The following is a 19,525-nucleotide window of genomic DNA, read 5'->3' on the forward strand; positions in this document are numbered from 1 at the left end:
TCCAGTGATGTCGTGCACGTCAGTAGGCTCAAGAGCTACTACACTGCTTCAGAGTCCATCCTTTAGTCGCTCCGGGACGGCGCTTTTGCCGCCGGGGGTAATGCTACGGGGTCGTATTCCCACTGACGAAGAGCCGCGCAGGAAGACGACGAAGACGACGATTGGAAGCTAGCGCGGGCAGTTGCCTCTTGGTCAACTGGGGCGTATTGCTTTGTAAATATACTTGTAAATAGCTTTTCGTCGGTGTCTTCCTACGTAACAATATTACTCTCGATGGGTGCTCACTGGCTATGGTGTTTGGTTACTGGGCACGAGGTCGCGATATGGAATCCCGGTGACGGCAGCCGCTGTTCGTTGGGGCCGAAGTGCGAAAACAACCGTGTAGTTAGGTTTAGACGGACGTTAAAGATAACCCCGGGTGGTCGAAATTTCCGCAGTCCTCCACTAAGGCATGCCTTATAATCGGAACGCGCTTTTGGCGCGCAATACCCCATAACTTTATTAGGCATGAATATTGCATAAATGACACGTTGCATCAAACGAATGAAAGCAAAAATGTACGGATCGCGGTTAGTTAGAGCTTTATTAGCCACTTTCGTAGTGCTTCATTTCACTTAAATGCGAACATGTGCGTTGAATTCGTATATTTATTGCGTGACAAAAATTATAGCTGGCCCCGGAGGACTCTCATTCTTACACCATTTGCGTGCGGTTTTGGTAAACGTGACAAGCCTTCACTGCACGCTACGCTCGAGCACTATGATATGTGGGTATACAGGTCGTGATGTAAGTATGGCGGGATATGCGATCACGTGCAAACTGCGCTTTATCAACTTCTGATAAAGGAAGAGACTTGTAGTGTTAGGCGCTCAAGCTAGAAAGGACGTGTATGCGCAGTGCCATGACGCGACACCAGGTGCTAGTTCGGGCAGAAGGTGCATGAATTCGCCGTGGCACGCCCTCCAAGATTGCGTGAAATTTGACCGCGGCTGCACTTCCGAGCCCTGGGAAATATCCGGCTGTACTGTACGTACGGGAAGGGTGACTATGGCCGGGAAAGAAACAGCTCGACTCTACTTTACGATGTCGGGCGGCAACTGCAACGTCGGCCAGGGTACAAGCAGTGCAGCCTCTGTTCTGGACAATAGCAGGTGAGCTTCCGTGGAACATTTACTTTGAATAATGTCAAACGTAGACATGCCGTCATATGCTGATTTCCAGATATTTAGGCTCTTTTACGATGAACATATATAGGCGAGCACTGATGGGCTTTGAAGACCGTGGCTGCTGCTGTCTTTGTGAATAGGGGACCCACAAGAGGCATTTGCAATGTGGAATTACTTTGCACGTAGCCCCAGCACATGCGTCGGTATACGGGCACTAGCGCCTACAAAATGATTCAGTTGATACGCCCCACCTAATATCGTCTGCGGTTTAAACACAGGCTCTACAGTGTCTTATCCTTTTAATGAAACAAAGCTTTCTACGCGTTAGGGCTTCATGCGCTTACCCGGTCAACTTATTGCTCAATATCGGGGCCCAGTCCTGCAGGTACGGTAATACTAAAGCTAAGTGAAATTCTGAGGATTCATGTGCCAAAACCACGATGTGATTATCAGGCAGGTCGTATAGTGGGGGACTCCAGTTGAATTTTGATCACCTGGAAGTTGTTTACGTGTGCCCCACGGAAGACGGATTTTATCAGGTCGGCATCGAAATACGGCCGCAGCAGCCGGTATTTGATCACGCTACCTCTGGCTTTGCAGCGCAGCACCAAATTCACTTGGCCGCTACGGCGAGCGATAATAACTTTGTCTGATAGCAAAAAAGGCGTGCTGGAAATTTGGCCATTCTCGGTTACACAGTAATCTACGTGATGTGGTTGGGGAGTCCGTGTCTTGCTGATTTTGTCAAGCGGGTGTACAAACGCTATGCTGCAAAAAGCTTTGCTGAAGATGAACTTTTATTGCCGCGTCGTGAAAGCTTAGCGTGATATGTTCTTGAAAAAGCTCGCTGGTGATGTGTGCATTTTTATTTAATTAGAAAAAAGCGCAACCCGCTGTGGTTGCTCAGTGGCTGTGGTGTTGGGCTGCTGAGCGCGAGTTCGCGGGATCGAATCCCGGCCACGGCGGCCGCACTTCGATGGGGGCGAAATCAGAAAACACCCGTGTACTTAGATTTAGGTGCACGTTAAAAAATGGCTGTGGCTTGGCTAAGGTTAAGCCCAGGATGCGAAGCATACTAGCCTTTATTTTAACGCGACAGCGTTAAGGAGCTCGTGTCGCAGAAAAGCCGGTGTCGTCGGCGTCGGCTCAGGCGCGCGGCGCTAGCTCAGGCGCACATTTCGTTGTCGCGCCGAACGCTGCGTTGCTCGACGCTCACCGCGTCCGATGCGGGGGGCGACGCCGCGAGCGACGGCGCGAGTTGGAGCCCCGTTTCTCCTCTGTCGTGACGTCACGGTGTCAAGTGGTATTGAAGGCGACACCGCCGCGCCTGAGGAGCTTGGTTGAGCTCTCGTAATATGCTTCGCATAAAAACCCCACGTAGTCAAAATTTCCGGAGTCCTCCACTACGGCGTGCCTCATAATCAGAAAGTGGCTTTGGCACGTTAAACCCCATAATTAAATTTTTTTTCACCCACTGGACACAATTCATGCCTTGCTATGGGGGCTGTCAAGTGTTATTAAAAAATATTCTGAACTTTTTGTTAATAAGTCATATATACTATTTGAGTGCTCGTGCAAGTGAGGTTTCCGTCTGGGATAACACAGGTCATTTACTAAAGCTATTCAATGTGACATACGTGATTCTTTAAAAAGAATTATGTGGTTTAAAAATAAAGAAAATTTGCTGTTCCGCCCGAATGCATAGAGGCGATTGCGATAGCAAATTTGTAGATATTTTTACGAAGTAAGGATAGTAGTTTTATCAGCCGGGCAAACTTTTGAACGTCGACCTGCAAACTAAATTACCAATGACAGAATATGTAAGCGTGACTCAACGTGGACGTAGAAACACACACAGAGACAGCACCGTCTTTGTGTGTTTGCTTCTTTGTACGTCTTTGTTCAGCCGCGCTTGCACATTCCATCATGGATTCAAACCAACTAGCCCATCAATGTATCTTAACCAAATTAACCAGCACAGTGTCACGTGCGCACAGGTATACGTGAACACAACTCTCTCGATGAGCGCAGAGATTTGCTGTGAAAATTCTGTAGTTAGGAATCGCAGCAGCCGCAAGCGAATTGACTTTCATGCATGTCTCGCTTCAGCGCGAATGAGACGCCGAAAGCACAGCGCATACGAAGCTACCGACACCCAATCCGCTTCCTACAAACTTCGCAGAACGCTTTGAAAATGAGGCTCGCGCGGGCACGTACTTCAGCCACATAGCAGAGCGCTTTCAAGACACATGAGTGCAGGCAACGTGTCCTTACGGCGTCCGTAAAGGCCGTCTACTACGGCGTCCGCAATGCGTATGGTCAACGCCGTAGTAGACTCCGAAGTGGTCTCCACTCTGTAGGAGGTGCGGGAGGACATCGAGGCACAGTAGCAGCCGCCGGAGAATAAGGCCCTTCCTCCCTCGCCTCAACGCCTGCCTCACGCGCCAAAGGAGAAGGCACGCATCCGGGCTGCGTTCCTCGCTCGCAGCACGCGAGATGGAACCGCGTTTGCCGGCTCCCCTTCACACGTTTTCACTAATACTGGAACCTCACGGCGATGGCGACGCCGACAGCATAAGCGTGCTGGGGGTGACTATATAATTTCTATTGCAACAAAAGGCACTCGGTACAAGGCAGGCTTAGAAATCTTTAGAATCATTCCACTTTTTACCGGTCTTCCTCTGAACGTGCGACAATAGTGTTCCCAATAATGTATAGCATAGCTTGGTCTGTCTATGGCTACGCAGCGGTCGAAAGATTTCCGCCTGTATATAAATACAAAGCAATTTTGTCTCTTTAAGCTTTGCAAGCAGATTGCCTGTGCAGTTTTATTGAGCACCGAAATCAGAGGTAAAGCCATAGGTTGTGGCTTGTTCGACTGCTACAGTCTGCTTAAAAGCGCAGCATCCGGACGCCTGCTGCCCCACGTGACGTTTCTGGTTTGGCTGTATTCATGAAACAAACAAAGGCTCTATTTGATGATGAATTTAATGACGAAAAATTGATGACGAATGTAAGATGCCCATTGATGATATTTGTTTGCAAGGGGTACTGACACGATATTTTTCAGCGTTTATTTCTTGCTGTAAATCAAGATGCTAGACCTCGAAATCCTAATCAAAATGGTGACAAGCCAATTTCTAGGGTTTTTAGGGTAACGTTTCTAGCTCTAGGATGATCAAAGCAAGAAAATGAATTGTCAAAAGGATCTTGTCAGTACTTCGTTAAAGGCAAATACGTGTACGGCGCTTGTGTTATAGACACTTTGCTTCAAAACACTTGTTATTGGGCCTTATATCTAAGGGTCTCCAAATATCGGAAACACAGATGTGTCCTACAGTTGGCTTTGGCGTTGCAACGCTAAAACTGAGGACGCGGGATCGAATACCGGACCCGTTGGCCACACTTCGACAGAGGCGTAATGGAAAAAAAGCTCGTGCACAGGGTACAAGGTCAAGAACTCCGGGTTGTCAAAATTAATCAGGAGTCCCCCACTACCGCTTGATACCATAATCATATCGTCGTTTGGCACGTGAAAACCACAGACTTTTAATAAACGCAGGCACGGAAAGACAGAAACAGCTGACGTTTTTGCGCACGGGGGAGGTGACATCATCCTCATCTTGCGATGGCGGGTCAATTGGGGTGCGTGATAGACAATCGGTATCAGTGTTTTTGTCCGGACGTGTAGGTTACAGTGATGTCATATTCTTGTAATCTGAGGCTCCACCGCGCCAGCCGTCCTGTAGGATCCTTTAAGTTCGCCAGCCAACGTAATGTGTGATGGTCGCTGATGACTTTGTGTGGACTGCCATATAGAGAAGGGCGAAATTTTGCTGTAGCCCAAACGATGGTGAGGCAATCCTTTTGTGTCTTATAATAATTGCCTTCCGCTTTTCACAGCAACCAGCTACCGTAATCTATCGACGGTTAAAGTCCGTCTTTTCTCTGCACTAGAAAGGCACCGAAGCCTAGGCTACTGGCGTCAGTATGCACTTCTGTATCGGCGTACGCGTCCAAGTGCGCAAGTGCCGCTGGCGACTGCATGCGTCGTTTGAGTTCCCGCGGAAACATCCGGCAGCCACCGTAGGAGCGTAGGCAGCCTCGACCCTGCTTCTCAATGCCGGCATGTCTAAAGCCAAACGCATAGAACACGCGCTAAGAATCTCCTTCGTAGTGCGTAGGCCTCACATTTCCTCTCTCACAACCGCTCTTTCTCGCGCGTGGTGGTGGTGGTGGTGAATTGTAGGAACAGGTGGGTTTAGCCTGGCGATTAAGGCCGGCAATTGCTCCACCCGAGCATCTCGCACAATACCGCTGAAGGGTTTCGCCATTTGTCCATCAAACCAATCTCTTAAGAATTCGATAAGGAGACGTTAAATTTCTTTGCGGGCTATAACTGATCCCTCGGGAAATATAAGGTGTTGCAGGCACGCATGCGGAAGGTCCTTTTTTTTTGCAGATTCTTTAGGAGAGCGTCCCTTTCATCTTGGAATTTCTGGCAGGACCACAAAAAGGTCCCAATGTCTCCCGTCTTGATGCATGCCGCACCATTCGGAGAATTGATTCGCCCCCTCTTAAATAACCAGGCCGGTGTATTAGGAGATCCTGTCATTATTCGATATAGAAGTGAGGCTTCCTCTCGGTGCAACCTCATGGTTACGCAGGGCATATGCGGTGGAACCCAGTGCGACGCAAAGTGATTTCGAATGTCAGATTTTTGCACTTGAATACTCTTTGGAGCCTTGACGTTGGGAGGTTGATAGAGCACTGCTTATGCAAGCGCATCAGCTTTTTCGTTTCCAGAGATACCTATGTGGGACGGAATCCACTGAAACTTTACTGTGAAGCCTTTGTTGAGTTCTTTCACGATGGGTAGTGATTTGCGTGGGAACTTGAGGGATGGCAAACCACGGTATACTTGTTGTAACGCGGCCTTTGAGTCCGTAAGGACAACCACATTCTGCGGAGGCAAAGTCATTAGTTTGCGCAGAGCAGAAGCTATTGCTACGCCTTCCAAAGCTGTCGACGAGGCTATACAGTCCAGATGACCAGACCACGTATATCTTAGAGAGGGAATATAGAATGCAGCTGCGCAGCGGTCGTCGTCTGCCTTGACAGAGCCATCTGTGTATACTTGTAGGCGCTTCGGCTAAGTCGAGTTAAGATGTTCCAGGACTAATGAATTGGCTTCTGGAGATGGAATGCAGCTATTTGACTGTAATTGTGGTACACGAAAGTTGCATGTGACGTCCTCGAATGTCCAGGGTGGTTCTATCCTTTCCCTCTGTCTCGAGGAGCACAATCCTAATACGCGAAGCGTGTTCAGTGCTGCAGAAAATGTGAGCGCGGCCTGTTACCTATACGTCGTAACAGGGCTTTGCAGGGCGTAGACTCACTCAATCGTAGTAGCTGGATCATGAGAGCCTGGGAAGCCTGAAGTAGCAGAGGGCGTCACTAAGCTTCGTCGAGCACTTCCTTGTTTGGCGCTGGCTGAGGGACTCTAAGGCAAAGTCGGATACCTTTTCTGTGGAAGGCTTCTAAGCGCTCGTATTGGCTGTCTGAGGGTGACATCATAGGTAGATGATACAGGATCCGATTGGTAACCAACGTTGCATGTACCCGTAGCATCGACGTCGGGCGGTTGCCCCAGCGTATGCCAGCGACTCGCTTGAGCACATGTAGCCTGGGTGACGATGACGCCACAACGTGGCCAACAGTGCGGCGCCATAGTAGCCGGTGGTCTAAGGTAACACCAAGAAATCGGACGTTGGTGACTTGTCGAATCTGGTATCCGTACAAATTGAGCGTCAAGTGTGTAGATTTTCTTTTCACTCCAGGAAATAGTACGAATGATTCTTTCTTTGCTGGTAGTGATAATCGAATCGTTGCCATGTGGCCCTGAATGGCTTTTACTGCTCCCTGGGCTATTCGTGCGAGGCGGCGATGCTGGTAGCCGGAGACCCATATGCAGATGTCATCGGCATATATAGGTATGTTCACTGGTGTTTGATGGTTTAGTACTCTTGGGAGGCTACTCATGGCAATGGTAAATAATAAGGGAGTTAAAACACTCCCTTGTGGCACGCCACGAAAAAGTATTTCATCGCTCATTCTGATTTCTCATTCTCATTCGACGATCATTGAGGAACGTATCTATGAAGTGCAATAGATGACCCGTGACGCCTATAACTTGTAACTGGCTGGCGATGGCTCTTTGAGACACGTAGTCGTAAGCCTTGGAAACATCCATGAAAACAAGTGTCGACAGGCCATCCGTACTGTAATGTTCTATGTGGCTTAGCAGGTCCAGTACATTGTTTTGAGCACTTAGACGCTGCCGAAACCCAGTCATGCACGATGGTAGTTTTCGACCCTGCTCGACATGCCAAGTGAGTCTTGTGCACGCCATCTTCTCCATTAGCTTCGCTGCACAGGAGGTCAGCGATTTCGGTCAGTATGATTCCAGAGCTGCTAGATTCTTTCCATGCTTCAGAACCGGTACCACCCATGCTACGTTACATCAACGTGGTATATCCCCACTGGCCCACTCTTGGTTAAAAAATGCCATCAAATCACGTCGTCTTTCAACCGGTAGGTTAGTCAGCATCTGATAACTGATAAGGCCAGGTCCCACCGCACAGTGGTGTCGGAGGCTGCTTATAGCTAGTTCCGACTCTCTGAGTGTGAAAGGCGCATCCATAGAGATGACGATAGCGGTGGAGGCGAATTGGTTGTGCCGGATGGCCTGCCAGAAGAGTAGATTTCAGCAAAGGCATTCGCAAGACAAACGAGCGCCTTGCCTGACTTCAATGCCAATGCTTCAAATGTCTTTTTAGGTCGAAAGTTTCCAGCAAGGTTATTAACGAACCACCATATCCTTGAAACTGGCGTGAAGACCGATCTGCTTGCACAAAATGTTGCTCATTGATCTCTTTTTAATTTCCTTGTTTAATGTCGAATCACTGCGTTAATCCTGTTATATATAGCTTTTATTGGTGGGTCGCCCTTCATGCTCATCAGCCTCCGTTCTGCTCTTCTACGGGCTGGGCATAGATTTTCGAGCTTTAGATCCCGAGCGGGGAAATGGTCAGGTAGCTTCAGCTCAGCGGTAGCTAATCTCTTGCTAAGTAACATGTCCGTGAACAGGTCTCCAGATGACTCGCTTAGGCTGTCCCTGTACGTATCCCAATGCCTCACAGGACAGGATCTTCGGCCGTTGGTTCTATATCCAGCAATGTTAACGAAGACAGGAAAATGGTCGCTGCCCATTCTATCTTTACTCGTCGTTGACGATACGAGGATGCCCGCTGAGTGTAACGTCAAGTCAATGACGCTGTAAGAGGCCGGTGGTCAAAAAAACGTTGGCTGTTTGTCATTTGCCACGCAGAGTCCCTCGGTGTTTAAAGCACTAACAATTTGTTTCCGCGTGCATCAATCGCCTTGTAGCCTCAGAGAGTATGGTGCGCGTTAAAGTCCCCACATATAATCCTCGGAGCTGGGCAGCGGCTGCAGAGGTCTCTGATAATTTCTCCCATCGAGACCTTCAGGCGAGAGCTCACGTATAGAGGCCACGCTGAGGCTTCGGTTTCCCAGCCACACTTGTACAGCAGTGACTTCCAATGCACTGTTGCAAAGGTCTTGAACTGGTAGAACGTAATGTGGTATTTCACGTCTGACATATAGCATGGCGCTTCCATTCGGAAATATGGGAATACCTTGGTTTCCATGTGCGACATAACCAGCAATTGATCTACATCTTGGAAGACCAGCCTCGGACAGGTCCAGTATTGGCACAGGCATGTTGCGTAAGAAAAGCGACAGTTCAGGTGTCCTGGCCGCATCCATATTGCTAGGTGCTCTATGAAGAGGCAGAGCTTAGGATCACTGACTCAAGAGCCAGGACTACTTCGAGCATGTCCTTCATCGAGCTCGCCGGCATCTTCTCTGTCTGATTGCAAGGCCTTGAAGAGAGCACGTAACACCTGCTGACAGTCCTCCTGTGGTGTTTTTTCATCGCAACGCGATTGGAGTCGCTGCAGTGCAGACAAATAAATTTGCTGTTCCGGTTGTTCAGCAGTCTTCTCGTCTACAGGGCCTCTGTTGATTGATTTAGCTGCTTTAGCCGGCCCGCTGCGCGATGGCACCACCATGGTGTAATGGATTCCTGGAGAAGGCTTCAGGCTTGGAAAATCAGTTTCACTCTTTGAGCTCCATTTGTGTTCGTCTGACTCTCTGTGACTCTCCGTTTTTTTTCTTTGTTGTATTTTTCTCATCTTTTCCTGTTGGCCCCCAGATAAACGTTTTCTTTTGCTTTATTGCCGCTGCCCGCGTGGGACACTTGTTATAACCAGCTGGATGGCCACTACTACAGTCTGCACATAGAAAGTTCTCGCCGCACGCGCATATCTTGAAATCATGCGGTCCTCCACATCTCTTACACCGCTGCTCACCACGGCAGTACTCGGCCACATGTCCATAGCGCTGACATTTGAAGCACCGAGGTGGTGTCTCAATGTAGTCAATGGTCTCGCATCTTGTGAAGCTCAAGTTGAGCTTCTCTGGGCGGTCGGTATTTGGAGCGAACGTAAGAACCACGGAGCTGTTTCGCCTGGACTCCCAATCGGATTCGGAAATTTGAACGCGCCGCGTGACTCTCCTTGCATGGTAGACACCTTGTGGCTTTTGGTATACCAACAGTTTCTCGTCAATGTACCATTTCGGTACTCCTCTAATAATGCACATGTTTTGCAGGAACGAATTGGGCACTCTTGCTGAGATTGCAGTCCCTGAGATTGACTTGCAGCTGAGAAGGGAATTCACATGCTCTTCTTTCTGTACATCTAGATGCAGCGCTCCTTGAGCAGTACATCGGCTCCAACTGACTTTCTCTCGCATGTGCGCATACGTGTGGCGCCTCCGCAAGTGTGACGCCCCGCTCTACTATCAGCGTGGCAAATGAAAGTTGAACAGCGGAGCGCGTGGCCCAAGCATAAGTGAAGATATGGTGCGTGCCGTCCAGTCATCACCATTGACAGGCGCGCACATCCGGTTTGGCCGCACTGCTCGATCCCTTCTAGTGAGATAATTTCCCTTCTGTACTGGTTTTTACATTTGAAAGGGAGTAAATAAAGATGAAGCTAAAATAGTGCAGTTTACGGCGAATCTTGTCGCACAGATCGCCGAAACCACAAGTGCTGTCGGCGCGAACAGCGGTGCGCGTGGTGCACTTTGCACCATCAACGCAAGGTAGATTTTTTGCCCGCGCGGCACGGGCGATGACGATGCAAAGTGCACCATGCGCACCGCTGTTCGCGCCGACAGCACTTGTGGTTTCGGCGATCTGTGCGACAAGATTCGCCGTAAACTGCAATATTTTAGCTTCATCTTTATTTTCTCCCTTTCAAATGTAAGAACCAGAACAGAAGCGAAATTATCTCACTAGAGGGGGATCGGGCAGTGCGGCCAAACCGGATGTGTGCGCCTGTCAATGGTGATGACTGGACGGCGCGCACCATATCTTCACTTATGCTTGGGCCACGCGCTCCGCTGTTCAACTTTCATTTGACGCTGATAGTACTTACTAGAAATCACAGAGCCGACGCTGCCCAGTACCTCGTGTACGGCGGGAGACGGCGAGCTTCCTGCCCACTTCCGTGTATTTGGCGCGGGCTTAGTTCAGCCACGATCATCGTCTCCCCACACACGCGTTATTTCGCAGATAAGGCGTAAGACGCGCGGCGACGGTGTCATCTCCCTTGGACATTATACGGGACCTCACGGCGAAGGCGACACCGAGGGCAGAAATGCGCTTGTGTCCATTTCATTGCTATCGCCATAAAAGACGTTTCGGCCTCACTTCAGGAGCCCCTTTCACAATGAAGGAAATGAAGAGAAGGTTGGTGTTTTACACCTGATAATGTGACGTTGGTAGACAGTGTATATCGGGGGCATATTGCCTGAGTTGCGATTGAGCGTTTGTGCCGTCGCCTCGAAATGATGGGATTCGAGGTAAACACTTGCCGTCTTGTACTTTTCTTTTCAAATTATTTTTGCGCTGGACACGCCTGGACACGGCGTGTCCAGCGACTGAGTAAGCATTATTAAACACCGCAGGAAGAATTCTAACTAAATGTTGAAATCAACTGCACACAATAGATATTTTTTTAGATTTTAACAAGGCCTTCGATTCAATTACAATATTGCAGTGTTTGGAAAGTTACCGTATTATGGAATGAGAGGACTTCCGCGTAAGCTACTGTGTAGTTACCTGACTAACCGTACTCAGTTCGTTGTTAATAATGTACAGTCGGGTACTCAATCTATAAACAATGGAGCTCCGCAAGCATTTGTATTAGGACAAATAATATTCTTACTGTATGTAAACGTTATTCAACTTCCCCCTGACCACAGACATTGTTTTCTACGCTAGTGATACAAATGGTTTTTCACATCTAATAATCTTTCCTCTCTCACTCGTGCTGTTAATTTATTGCTTTAAAATGTGCCTTCCTGGTTAGGTGAAAATAAACTCTTATTGATCGTTCGGAAAATCAAATACATCGTCTTCTCATCCGTTAATAAAGCAGTTCACCTTGATAGCTCTATAACGTTTAAATAATGTCCATTAGAGCAGACTTCAGAATACCAGTTTTTATGGGTAAAATTTCATGAAAATCTTCGATGGACAAGTAACGTGGATTCTATAAAAGGTATCACTGCAAAATCAACTGGAATGCTAAATAAATTTCGGACGTTGCTGCCAATAAGATTAAGACGGCAGCTTTATTTTAGATTACATTCCCGTACACAATATTGTCGAATAGTTTGGGGGGTTACATCAATGTATAATTTGGAACGAGTATACATAATGCAGAAGAAATGTATACGATTCATTCAACATATATCAGGTCGTGATCCTACCTCCCAATAATATGCATACTTCATATAATAATATTCTATAATCAGCGTTTGTTGGAATTGATTTTTCTCGAAATAAAATCATACCTTCAGCTGTTCTTTCATACGTATACAAATACGGAGACACCATAATATTTCAGAAACAAAAAAACTTCCTAAAGATTAAAACAAGATCGTCATCATCATCATTATCATCATCATATTCTTGTCCACTGCAGGGCTAAGGCCTCTCCCTGTGATCTGCAATTACCCCTGTCGTGCGCCAACCGATTCCAACTAGCACCCGCAAATTTGCTAATTTCGTCGCACCACTTAGTCTTCTGCCGTCAACTACTGCGCTACCATTCCCTTGGTACCCATTCTGTCACCTTAATGGTCCAACGGTTATATAATCTGCGCATTGCATGTCCTGCCCAACGCCATGTCTTTTTCTTAATGTCTAATAAATATCGTCTATACTGGTTTGCTCTCAGATCTAAACTGCTTTCTTTCTGTATCTTACAGTTATGCCTAGCATTCTTCGTTCAATCGCTCCTTGCGCGGTCATTAACTTGTTCTCAAGCTTCATTGTCAGCCTCCAAGCCTCTGCGCCGTATGTCAGCGCCGGAAAAATGCACTGATTGTATACTTTCTATTTCAGTGATAACGATAAGCTCCCCGTCAGGAGCTCACGATGTCTGCCGTATACGATCCAACCCATTTTTATTCTTCTGTGAATTTCCTTCTCATGGTCAGGGTTCCCTGTGATTAGTTGACCTAGGTAAACGTACCCCTCCACAGACATTAGAGGCTGACTTGCGATCTTGAACTCGTGTTCCCTTAGGGAGCCAGGTTATTTATCATTTTGTCTTCTGCATATTAATCATCAGCCCCACTCTCACACTCTCTCTGATAAGGTGCTCAATCATTTGTTGTAACTCGTCGGCATTGTTGCTGAATAGAACAATTTCATCGCTAAACCGAAGGTTGTTGAGATATTCGCCGTCGATCTTTACTCCTAAACCTTGCCAGTTTAATAGCTTGAATACTTCTAAGTACGCAGTAAACAGCATTCAAGAGATTGTCTCCTTACCTGACCCCTTAGTTTATACGTATCTTCCTACTTGTGGAAAAATCAGGTGGTTGTGTAATCTCTGTAGCTATTTTCCACGGTATTTACGTAAGTGGTCTGTACTCCTTGATTGCGCAATGCCTCTATGACTGCTAGTATCTCTACTGAATGAAATGCTTTTTCGCAATCTATGAAAGCCATATAGAAGGGCTTGTTGTACCCTGTGGATTTCTCGATAACCTGGTTAATGACATGGATGTGATCCATTGAAGAGTAACCATTCCTGAAGCTAGTCTGCTTCCATGGTTGACTAAAGTCCAGTGCTGCCATTATTATATTGGAGATTATTTTGGCAAATATTTTATATATAACTGGGAGTAAGCTAATGGACCTATAGGTTTTTTAGTTCTTTAACGTCGCCCTTTTTGTGGATTAATATAATCTTTGCATTCTTCCAGTTTTCTCGCCTTGCAGTCGATAGACACTTCAAATCAAAGTTTTATTTCATCTCTCAACCAAGAGAGAAAGGGGGTGGCGGGAAAAAGCTGCATTAATGCAGCTTGACTAAGCCCGGCCCCCTATGGTACAATTCGACAGTGTGCTGTAGTAGTATAGGTACATGACATAAGTCAAGGTACTTAACAGGCAATGTGAAGAGAAAAAAAATGGTAACATGGACGTACAGGCAGTAATTTTTTTTTTGCGGAACAACAACAAAAGAAATTGAAGAAAATAGAATTACATGCGAAATAATTTCAGAAAATGAGCTGTGAATACAGCTAAAAATGAACAAAATTGAATACATCAGATGTATCAAACTCGATATAAATAGACGACATAAGCATATGTGCATACACACACATATACATACACTAATACTAATGTACACCAATACCAATGTACGCACTAATATGCGTACATTGGTGCGCATATTACGTATAGAGAGCCGCCCGTTTTCCTAGCCATAGGTATCCTCCACCTTTGAATAAATCGGCTGTTATTCCATCCTCTCCTGCCGCTTTTCCCCGTTTCATGACTTGCAAGGCCTTTCTGACCTCACCTCTATTATAGGAAGTGTTGCTGTACACTGTTCATTATTGTTTCGAGTAGAGTGCTCCTGAATCCTCTGGGTACTGTAAAGGTCAGTATGGAATTCTTCCGCTGCTTTTATTATACCTTCGAGATTGCTGATATTACCCTGCCTATATTACAGTGCATATATCTTGGTTTGTCCTATGCCAAGTTTCCTTCTCACTGATTTCCGGCTGTGTCCATTTTTAAAGACTTCTTCAGTCTTTTTCACGTTATAAATTCTAATATCACTCATTTTCGCTTTGTTGACCAGTTTTGACATCTCCGCGAATTCTATCTTATCTCTTGAGTTGAACACTTTCATTCCGTCTCGTTTCTTTATTAGGTCCTTTGTTACTTGGAAGAGCTTGCCTACTGGTTGCCTTGGTGCCTTGCCTCCCACTTCAACTGCGGTCTCTGAAGCCAGCCTCATTCCGGTTTCACTCATTACCTCTATGTCATCATCATCTCTCTGTTCTAAGGCTGCATATTTGTTTGCAAGCACTAGCCTAAGTTTGTCTGCTTTTACCTTTACTGCCTCTAAGTTGACCTGCTTTTCTTGACCAATTTTACTCTTTCTATGTTCGAATTAAGGTGAGTCCTGGCCCTCACTAACCTGTGATCATTGCACTTTACCCTACCTATTACTTCTACATCCTGCACTATGCTTGGATCGGCAGAAGTAATGAAATCAATATCATTTCTTGTTGCACAATGAGGGCTTTTTCTGGTGCATTTTCTGATGCTACATTTCCTGAAAAAGGTGTTCGTTATTTTCAGCTTATTCCTTTCTGCGAATTCTACCAGTCTCTCCCCTCTAGTGTTTCTAGAATCGACACCGTAGTTGCCAATTGCCTGTCCACGCGCTTGCTTTTTCCTCACTTTTGGATTGAAGTCCCCAATACTACTGTATACTGCGTTTGTACTTTTCTCATCGCTAATTCAACATCTTCATAAAACTTGTCTACTTCCTCATCGTCGTGACTGGACGTTGGAGCCCAAGTTTGTAATACCTTTAATCTATACCTCTCATTGAGTTTGAATACGACTACTGCTGCCCTCCCGTTATTGCTGTAGAATTCCTGGATGTTGCCCGCTATGTCCTGAAGGATTTAGAATCATACCCCGTACTGCTTCTTATCAGGGAGACCTCTATAGCAGAGGACAGGGCCGCTATTCAGTAATGGGTAAACCTCACCAGTTATAATCTCACTAAGGCCAATAATATCCCAAACAATGTCTAATAGTGCTTCGTAGAGTCCTGCTTCGAAGAGCCTGACACGAGGGGGGTGGTAAACGTTGCAATGGTCAGTTTCTATTGGTAGCCTGTCCGGGCACGGGCATTCGTAGCACCCTCTGCTGCGTTGCAAGTCTGACCGCTGCCTTGGTCAGGTGCTCCGCAGCCGCTGGGGACTGAGAGCCACTGGTTTATTGAGGAGATCATAAGGGAGGTTGCGGCCGCACACTGCACCAGGGTGGCTTATTCCTGTTCTGGTGAGGAAGAGTCTTTTTTCAAGCTTAGTGGGCCTTCCTAATTTGATTGTACCTGGATTAGTATAACGCCACTAGCTCTCGGCATCTTTCTCCGGCGTCAGGCACCACTCCAAGCCAGCAAGCTCAAAACTAGATAATCCAAGCCAGAACTAGATACGGTATGCAATTATTGAAATGGCCAATTCGGAACATTATGAAATGTTAATCATGGTTTTTAGATACAATGGCGAGTTCTCTCTTGGCTTGTTTTCAGAAAACTATCTAAAATGTATTTCCTCCAACAGTTGTATTTTGATGTACATTTGTTTAGTTCTCTTCAGTCCAATTGTAGCCCATTGATGTTAATAGTTATGTATCATGTTGATGATGAATGTGTTGACGACTAATTCTGTCATTCTTCCTATTTGATACTCTGTACGTGCATTTCTATTTCTGCGTTTTTCATATTTTGCAATGTGTTTTGAAGCATGTTGAACTCCTGTTGTCTACTGCGCGTGCTGTCTGGTGTCAAAGGCCTAGACAGGTTGCTTTTAGTGCCGTCTTTTGCCTTGGCGCCGAGACAAACCGCTCTTGAGCGCTGGTTTGTCACTAAACAAATAAACAAACAAACAAAAAGACAGGCAGTACATCACAGGTTTAGAAATCTTTAAAACAGCAGTTTCTGATTGTTACAATTTTTTTCGGTCTTCCTGTCAGCATGCGGCAACAGTGTTCCGGATAATTTCTAGAAGAGCTTGGCCTGTGAGTGGCTACGCTGCGGGCGAAGGATTTCCGCCTGCATATATGTACAAAGCATGTTTGCCTCTTTAAGCTTCGCTAGCAGAATGTCCGTAAAGTTTTATTGAGCATCAAAGTCAAAGGTAAAGTCATAGGCTGTGGCTTGTTCGATTGCTGCAGAATGCTTATAAGGGCAGCATCCGCACATCTGCTGCATTACTGACGTTTTTGGTTTGGCTACATTCATGAATGAAACAAAGGCTAAATTTATGATTTTATCACGAATGTATGATGCCCGTCGATGATATTTGCCTGTGAGGGGTACTGACCGCACATTTTTGAGTGTGTATTTGTTACGGTGAAGGAAAATGCTGCACCTCTAAATCCTAATAAAAATGTGAGAAGGCTATTTTTTAGGGCTCTGACAAAACTGTTTTCCAAGGTTTCAAGCTCTAGCATCTTCAAAGCAAGAAAATGAATTGTCGAAAAGATATTGTCACTACTTCCTTAAAGGTATAAACGATACAGCGCTGGTGCTCTTGACGCTTCGCTTCAAAACAACTTTTTCTTGAACCTCCTATGTACAGGGGTGCAGAAATATCGGAAACGCAGATGTCTCCTATTGTTGGCTCTAGCGTAGCGGCGCTAAGTCTGATGACTCGGGTTCGAATATCGGCGGCGGCGGCTACATTGAACCGGAGCCGTAAAGGAAAAACGCTTGTCCGCTGTGTAGAGGGTCAAGAACTCCATGTTAAAATTAATCTGGAGACCCCACTACGGCGTGGCCTATAATCATATCGGCGTCGCAGCACGTAAATACCACAGAATTTATTACACCCAGATGCGAGAACAAGGAAAGAGCTGACGTTTCATGCTCATTTCCTTTCTTGCTCATCAGGAGCAAAGTTTGTTTCCGAGCAGAAACCTGGCAGTATCTCGTGCGGCATTATCTAGGAGAAGGATTTTTGTTGTGATTTTTAAGCCGAGGAGAGACCACGCCGCCCGTAGCTACAAGTTCCACTGTCAGTAGCAGCATATCTGCACTGATTAAACCAATTATTTTTTTTACCGAATTAGCGAAACAAAAGTAACATATAACCTGTTTCCCGACATCTGCATTGCTGCTTCATCTGTTTCCAAAGAAATGGAATGATCTTGAACACGCTATATGCCCAGAAATTTTCGCCAGGCTTAAAAAAAAAACACTGCGTCTGCATTTTCTCCCTGTTGGCTTTAGTGGCCGCTCTTTTCGGTGAGAGTACAAGGCTGAAATACTGATTTAAAAGGAAGGTTGATGAACTTGCTCAACATATACTCCATGCGTGCGTGCGTGTGTGTGTGGTGTGTGTGTGGTGTGTGTGTGGTGTGTGTGTGTGGTGTGTGTGTGTGCGTGTGGTGTGTGTGTGGGTGTGGGTAAGTAGGTAGGTATGTGTCTTCTGCTTGCATGCATGACGCAAATTCTGTAAGGCACGTGAGCACCAACGATTTCGGTGGAGCCTTTCATTAGTCATGCACCTGCTTAAATAGCCGAGGCGCTTTAGCATGTCACCAGATTTCAACGATCTATGTGTGTTCACGTACCTAAACTTATTATTGTGGGCAGAGGGTCACGTCGTCGAGTGTCAGATTTGTGGCTGGTCGATATGCGCACGGGCCTCTTTCATGACTGTCAAAGCAAAACGACGATAAGGTAAATAACGGGGCTTTGCAATTTCTGTTGTCGTGTAGCACACACCACTGGCTTTCTTTCGCCTCGTTGCTCTTTAGAATCGTTCAACACGGCTCGATGGCTCCAAGCGAGAACGCGGTTTTCAAACTTTCTCGATTCTCAAGTTTCGGTGAACAAGGCTATTGCTCCTTGGCGACGAATCCATCATCGGATAGAGCGGGCACTGTCAAATAAATGTGTGCGTAGCAAAGGCGGTAGCACTCGAGAGCAGCAGTTTTTTCTGCAACCAAATGCACTAACCCAAATTTACGCTCTTTACGGCAAAGTTTAACGAAGTGCCCTCCCATTCTCTTCTCTCGCAGAGTTCCCGAAGAAACCAGAGAAGCAGCGTGGCAGCAGCGAGAGAACCAGGTGGCCAACACAATCCAACAGTGCAGCGTTTGCCGGTTCGTTTTCACCGACACGAAAGCCTTCCAAAAGCATGCCGCTGACCACCTGCTTGGGAAAAACAACTGCTACGAGTGCGGCAAACTATTCATGACGCTTTGGGACGTCAAGAGGCATTTACGTACGCACGGCGAACCATCCTTTGAGTGCAGCGTGTGTGGCCAAAAATTTTATAGCGTAGATGCGCGCAAGTACCATATGCTTTCATGCCACGTAGGCGTCGAGGACTGAGAAGCCGTCGAAGGGCCTCCTTAAGACGGCAGCACACACCACGAAATTGGTCGAGCACGTCGGGAAGCACCGTTGCATCTGACGCTGGCATGGGCTTCGGTGAAGCCGAATGTTCTCCCGGGAGGACTGACTTGTCCGGTTGTCACCGCGACACCCAGATGTGTCGTGGGTCTGAGCCTCAACTGTTCTAGCTCTGCGCTAACTTCTTGACAAACAGAAGTGGGCTAATCTTATCCCTTCTGACTACGGCTGAAGAATTCTTGCGAATAAATTTCTTACAGTGGTTATCTCAAGGAATACTGTGCCCCAGCTCTGTGGTTTTCTTCGAAGAACGCACCCGTTTTTCGCAATCCACCAGCCATGGTTAAAATAAATTTCTATGCCTTGCGGATTGAACAAAATAGCGAGATATAGTAGTAAGGAGATTTATAGTAGCGGTTTAAAGATAAAGGAACCACGACTTCAGACAGGGTGCGATGGAGTGGATAGGACGAGTGCTGCTAGGTATCGTACCTAATAGTGAAGTTGAGCCCTCATATTCTCGAGCCTTGCTGGTAAGGTTATCAGTAGATTTAGCACCCTGCATTGCACAAACGAAACTGTTAAATATGATACCCATTCGTTCATTTGAGGAAGCTGAAGACTGTGCCCAGAACAACGTGATTCTCATAGTGGAAGAACTGCTACTATAGTCGGCTTAGCTTGTGCATGTAACTAATGTTAAAATAAAACATTGCTGTGGCTAATTAATGGACGTAA

The 19,525-nt window shown here is 46.5% G+C and overlaps 1 long non-coding RNA gene across 1 annotated transcript; it reads left to right on the forward strand.

Moving 5' to 3' along the window:
• The first annotated feature begins 873 nt into the window (after positions 1–873).
• LOC139050052 (uncharacterized) lies at positions 874–19,046 on the forward strand. The gene is made up of 2 exons (XR_011508749.1): positions 874–1,151; positions 18,451–19,046. It is a non-coding gene; the product is annotated as an uncharacterized lncRNA (long non-coding RNA).
• Positions 19,047–19,525: the final 479 nt, after the last annotated feature.

Source organism: Dermacentor albipictus, chromosome 9 (genome assembly GCF_038994185.2).
Source record: "Dermacentor albipictus isolate Rhodes 1998 colony chromosome 9, USDA_Dalb.pri_finalv2, whole genome shotgun sequence".
Classification (NCBI taxonomy): Eukaryota; Metazoa; Arthropoda; class Arachnida; order Ixodida; family Ixodidae; genus Dermacentor; species Dermacentor albipictus.